The following is a 6,000-nucleotide window of genomic DNA, read 5'->3' as shown; positions in this document are numbered from 1 at the left end:
ACTTAAAGTTAATCAACAGTCAGTATGCTGACAATCATGAAAATATATCAGTGCTTTCCTGTCTGTTATAAATGCATATTTTATTTAACTCCAAGCAGATTCTTACTGAGAAAAAAATAGGATGCAAAGTGTTCACACAAGAAAAATTGCTATCCGTGTTGAAACAAGGTACTCTAGGTGGAGTACAACGTTCAGACATTCAAAGAATAGATTTGCACAGGCAAGTAAGTTCAATACCATACATTTTAGCCGGGCATCACTGTAATTTCACTGTATGACCTATCCAACTGGCTCAATAATCTTCTTCCAAGGCCTCCTTGTCATTTGACCAAAATGTGCAGACACCCTTTAATTTCTCCTAATTTCCTCCTCACTTATGCCTCGTAGTGAGTGCTTCTTGAAAATTTGGCTGAAGCACACGATAAAAGCAGGATTCACGATATCCCAAAGTTCCTGCTGTTCTCTTTCTTTCCACAGAACTTAGAAGGTACTTTCTTCATGAACTATACTTTTTAGCATTTATCTTCTTCTCTATTCTTCCCCACTTTGCCACTCCTAACTTCCTGCTTTATATTAAGTGTAATTTATCTGCTCTTTAGACCCAAGTTATCCCATCTGGGGATACATGTTTTGATTTTTGCCCAAAAAGCTGCAAACACAGTTCTGAGAAAAAATTAGTTTTATATTTTACAGGTAGTTCTCCTGTGAATTCAATAACACAAGAGTATTCAATGGCTATAATTGCCTTAATTTATATGTCCCAATAGTAATTTACCGTGTCAGACACTGGGGAAGATACAAAGACATAAGTAAGGCTCAACTCTAGTCTTCAAAGAGATTAAAATACCCCATGCTCAATTCAAGCTACACACATATGAAACATATATCCTGAATAATACAAACCATCTGGTGATGTGTGTTCAAGTCTCCACAACGCATGAGGGCAGATATTTCTGCATTTCTTTTTATTCACTGATGTATCCCCAGTACCTGGAACAGCCAGTCCCTGGCATATAGTAAGTGCTCAGTAAATGTGTAAAATGAAGTATAGTCTACTTTTTTTTTTTTTTTAAAGCTGGATTCTCTCTTTGTTGCCCAAGCTGGAATGCAGTGGTATGATCTCAGCTCACTGTACCCTCCACCTCCCAGGTTCAAGCAATTCTCCTGCCTTAGTCTCCCTAGTAGCTGAGATTACAGGTGCCCACCACCATGCCCAACTAATTTTTGTATTATCATATATTTTTTTGAGATGGTGTCTTGCTCTGTCACCAGGCTGGAGTACAGTGGTACAATCTCAGTTCACTGCAACCTTTGCCTCCTGAGTTCAAGTGATTCTCCTGCCTCAGCCTCCCAAATAGCTGGAACTACAGGCGTGTGCCACTACGCCCAGCTAATTTTTCTATTTTTGGTAGAGATGGGATTTCACCATGTTAGCCAGGATGGTCTTGATCTCTTAACCTCATGACCTGCCTGTCTGGTCTTGATCTCTTAACCTCATGACCCGCCTGTCTCGGCCACCTGAAGTGCTGGGATTACAGGCGTGAGCCACTGCGCCTGGCCTAGTTTTTGTATTTTTAGTAGAGACACGGATTTACCATGTTGGCCAGGTTGGTCTCGAACTCCTGACCTCAGGTGATCTGCCTGCCTCGGCCTCCCGAAGTGTTGGGATTACAGGCGTGAGCCACCACGTCTGGCCTATAGTCTACTTTTTAAACACAGAATTAAGTACAGTGTACTCTGTTACCAAGGGTGTTTCTGTAATGAGATCATGGATAACACAAACTAACTCATTAGTTATTAGATATTAATAAAATGGGTAGAGTTGTGTTGGTTCATATTCAAGGGTTCCCAGCACTTTAATATTTCTGCACCACCAAGTAACTGCAGCTGCAAAACACAGCAGGGTGCATCTAGTTACAGAGAACACAGGGTGCTATAGGCCCATTCACCCTACATTCTTTCTCTTGGATTCATTTGGCCTTGACCTCTCTACCTTGGAAGGGTTTGTGGGATGTGGGTTGGGAGACAGGACAGAGAGTTCTCCTTTTGTTTGTATATTTTGTGTTTATCTCAAAATATCTCAAGTCAGCAGCCTCAAACAACTCCCCTTCAACAGTTATCTTCATCTTTTTATAAAAGTAAAGTCCTACATGTATATGTACTGTAGTATTTATTAGGAATTTAGCACATTTCATTGGCTCTGCTGGTATGTTTTTTGGAATGGTTAGTTTTTGTTAGTGCTCTGGTTACAATGTTACATAGATTCGGAGTCATTTTCTAACCCTACTTTCCCCACAAGCCCTGTTATTTCTAGTGTGTGATTTCACAAAATGGAAAGAGCACATATATCCTTTTAGAGCAAAAATGTGGTACTGCAAACTTCATTTTCAATGAAGATAAGTGGAATTTGGCTGCAGGAGATGATGAAAGAGAGCATTCCAGCTCTGGGAAGAGCATCAGCAACTCCCCTGTGGATACAGGCATGGATCTTTCTCAGGGGGAGGGGAGGATCCCCATCTGAAGAAGAGTGCCAGGCTCTGAGGAGTGCGTATGGAGGTGCAGTTGTTGTATGGTTTTGAACTGATGAGTTTTTAAGGAATTCAGAATGTTCTCTGGCAAAGTGTCTCAGAAAGCTTCTAGAACCGGAAGTGGCATGCCTGAGGGGTGTTCTAGAGCCATTCACCTGTAGGCCTGCACATGTGGATGCAAATGCAGAGAAGACCCCAGCAGAGAACCGGTAGGAGGCCGCTGACGCCATCCAGTCCCAGACAGCGAGAACCAGAAAGGTGGCAGTGGGCTTGAAAGGGCATGGCAACTGCAAAGACAGTAGAAATGAACTAATGGGAGTGGCTACCGGGAGTGGAGAAGCGAGGCCCAAAACTGCTAATCTGAATCTGGGCGACTGGTGGACAGAGATGTCCCAGACAAGGGGCTGAGAAACTGGGAACGGGAACATTTGACTGGGCTGGGGTTGGGCGGGGGCGGGTGGAATACAAGATGGGTTTGCCTAGCGTGGTGCCACGTCCTAACGCTTCGATCACAAACCATACTGACACCTGAATTCATGGTCATTTAACTCTGTTCTTTGCTCCCAGCCTTGGGGGTGGAGGTGGGGAGTTAGAGCATCCCCTCTCTGGACAAGAATGCCTTTTCAGGCTGTTCCTAAAGCGCCTCCGAAACTGATCCGGAAACCGTAATTTTGAGGGCAGGGAAGCTGAGGACACCAAGCATTCTATTAGGAATAATCTTTGTGACTGTTGGAATTGGGTTTCCACACCTACACATTCAGAGGGCACGGAAACTTATGTCTAGAGCCTCCTCTGCGGGAAAGGGCGGCGAGGATGGGGGTCCAGGCGCCCCTTGACCCCTTTCCCGTTTCGGACTCTCCGGGGCCACCAGACGGCCGTTCTTTCCGCTCGGGCCCGGGTCTGGGGGACTGCTCCCAGTGCCCCGGGGCCGGCTCTCCGCCGGAGCAGCCCGGCCTCTCTTCCTCGGCTCCGTCAGCGCCGCTCCCCGCCTCCGGCGCCCCGGGCAGGGCTACTTGAAGCTGCTCCGAGAGCTTCCCCGGTGCGGCCCGGAGAAACCTCTGAGGACCCCGGAAGACGCCGCCGCCGCCCGGCGGGAGCAGGGACCGGCTCCCAGGTCCCCGCGCCCCCTCTCGGGGATCCCCTGTCGCCAACTCCCTCCCGGACCCGCAGGACACTCCCCTCCGGAGGCCGGGCCTGGTCCGCCCGCCCGCCGCCCCCGTCCCGCCCCGCGCGCCGCGCCGGGAGCCCCGAGCCCGACCCCTCCCCCCGGACGCCCGGCCAGCTCGCGGGACGGAGGCGGCGATGGTGACTGGGCAGCGGCGCGGGGCCGGGGCCTGGGCAGGGCGGCTCTGCAGCCTTTTTCTCTCGCTGCCCCCGCCCCTCCTCCTCCTCCTCCCTCTCCGCGAGTACTAGTCCGGGCGGCCGCCGAGCTTGGCGCTCTCTCGCCTCGCCGCCTCCTCCCCCGCGCCGCGGACCCTCTCTCCTCCCCTGCGTCGGCTCCCCCTCCCGCCGCTCCCTCCCCCTCTCCTACCGCCTCCTCCTTCCAGGCACGGCCAGCGGGGGCAAGAGCGAGGTGGCTGCGAGGAGGCGTCACTGAAAGCCCTGGCTTGGGGAAGGCTGCGGGCTCGGAGCCGGAGACGCCGAGCTGGGGCAGGGTGAGTGGCAGGCGTCGGGCCCGCGCGCGCTGCGGGAGGGAAGAGCCGGTGGGCCTGGCCAGGTGGGCGCCCAGCCCGGGTGCATGGAGAGCCGTTGCGGCCGGCCGAGCCCAGGTTGTTTGAGCCGCGGCTGGCGCGGGAACTTCGCTTCGGCGCCCTGGGAGACCGCGCGGAGCGGTCGGAGGTGTTGCGGGATGGGCGTTGGGTGCTGGGAATGGGAAGGGAACAGCTGCTTCCCAGCGCCGCCGGCGGCCGCAGAAATGGAAAAAGTTGTGCCGGGAACAACGTCTCCTCTGGAAGGCGGCGCGAGCCCTGCTCTCCGGCCGTCGCTGGCGGGCTTAGGACGGCGGCGCGTGGGTCCCGGGCGCTGCTCGGCGCCGGGCTCCAGCGCGCCTGGCACCGCGCCCTGGGGGGCCGCCCCGTGGTCGCCCCTGCTGTCCCTGGTCCGTGGCGTGTGGGTCACTCTGGCCACAGACGTCAGCTGCTTCTCAAACCTGGACTGCATTTTTGTGGGCAGCTCAGTGATTTGGGGTGCGGGCTGGAGGAGGTGGGCGTGGAGTGGGGAAGACCGCATCTGGGATGGGCGGCTTGAGCCCACGGGATGAGCGAAGGACTGGGGAGACTCTGCATGTGTTTCTGGATGTTTTTAGGCACACAGTTTTTTTTCCCCGCTTCCATTCAGCGGCCCAGTGTTCTTCGAACGTAGAAAAGCAAAGGGTTTTCTTCAATCCCGTTCAACTTTTTTCTTATTTCAGGATGGTCATGAGTTCCATGAAAGTCCATGTGCTGTTTCAATGGGAGTAAGACCAGAGTACAGACAAAGTCCTATCTCCACCCTCTGTCCTCGCCTCCACCCGAGCCATTTCCTGTATGTCCCATTTTCTCTGCTGTGAGTGTGTTTGTGCATGTAGGTTATCATCGGTGGGTGACCTACGGGGAAAAGAACTTTTTGAAATCGCAACGCGGCCGCTTATGGAAAGTGTGTGCTGGAGCCCAGGGAGTCAAGATTTGGGCGAGCCAGAGCTGTTAGAGGCTCACCCCAGAGAGGTAAACCTGAGTAACTGAGCTTGAAGGAACATTTATAACCTGCATATTGCTTTTGCCACTGGCCAGAGAGCTCCACTCCTGCCAGGTTTAAGAGAGGATCAGATACTGACTTCTTTGGTGTTGACTTTTGCTGGTGTTCCTGTTTCTTTCGTACTGGTTCTCTTTTAGAAACTACTCCTTTTTAAATTTAAGAGATAGAGAACACATGTTCGCGGGAAGAGGAAATGTTTTTAAAATAGGAAAGCGAAAATCCAAGATTCTCATTTCTTTTTGCTGTCATACTATGATAAGCTTTTTGATCCATTAGAAATCTGATTCTGATTTTGAAGTAATATCAGATGAAACACTATCTTATAATAGTATTTTTCTCTAAGTGGTCACATGGAGAGCAGACTGTGGCTTCTTGTGGTTTTTTCTAAGGGTGCAGCAAACATTTTATATCAGGAAAAAGACACTGTGTGTTATAGGAGAGGGGGATGGGGTGGGGCAGTCATTTGTCTTCAGAGCAGCCTAATTAGGAAGAATAATTACACTGCAAATGAACATTGTTGAATATAAATTGAGTCATGATCTGTGAACCAGTCATTTGTCTATAGGAAGGAAGAAGGATCTTTGTAGATGAGAACAAAGCCGTGCCTTCTGGAAGAAGTAATGTATGCTGTTCACCATGTGCATGGGCTCGGTGTTGATGGCACCACCCAGTGTTTGGGCAGGGAGGAAAAGTCCATAGTAGGAGATGATAGAAAAACAATATAAAAAAACTACATACT

General features: G+C 50.8%; 1 protein-coding gene across 2 annotated transcripts in view; it reads left to right on the top strand.

Moving 5' to 3' along the window:
• The first annotated feature begins 3,770 nt into the window (after positions 1–3,770).
• LHFPL2 (LHFPL tetraspan subfamily member 2) overlaps positions 3,771–6,000 on the top strand; it is a 166,181-nt gene continuing 163,951 nt past the window's right edge. For both annotated transcript variants that reach the window (XM_033179949.1, XM_033179950.1), the window contains exon 1: positions 3,771–4,183. The gene's annotated coding sequence lies outside the window, so the exon portion shown is untranslated. The remainder of the gene's footprint in view (positions 4,184–6,000) is intronic.

This window comes from Trachypithecus francoisi, unplaced genomic scaffold (assembly GCF_009764315.1).
Source record: "Trachypithecus francoisi isolate TF-2019V2 unplaced genomic scaffold, Tfra_2.0 Lachesis_group2, whole genome shotgun sequence".
Classification (NCBI taxonomy): Eukaryota; Metazoa; Chordata; class Mammalia; order Primates; family Cercopithecidae; genus Trachypithecus; species Trachypithecus francoisi.
The sequence above is the reverse complement of the archived record's forward strand: the minus strand, read 5'-3'. Positions and strand labels throughout refer to the sequence as shown.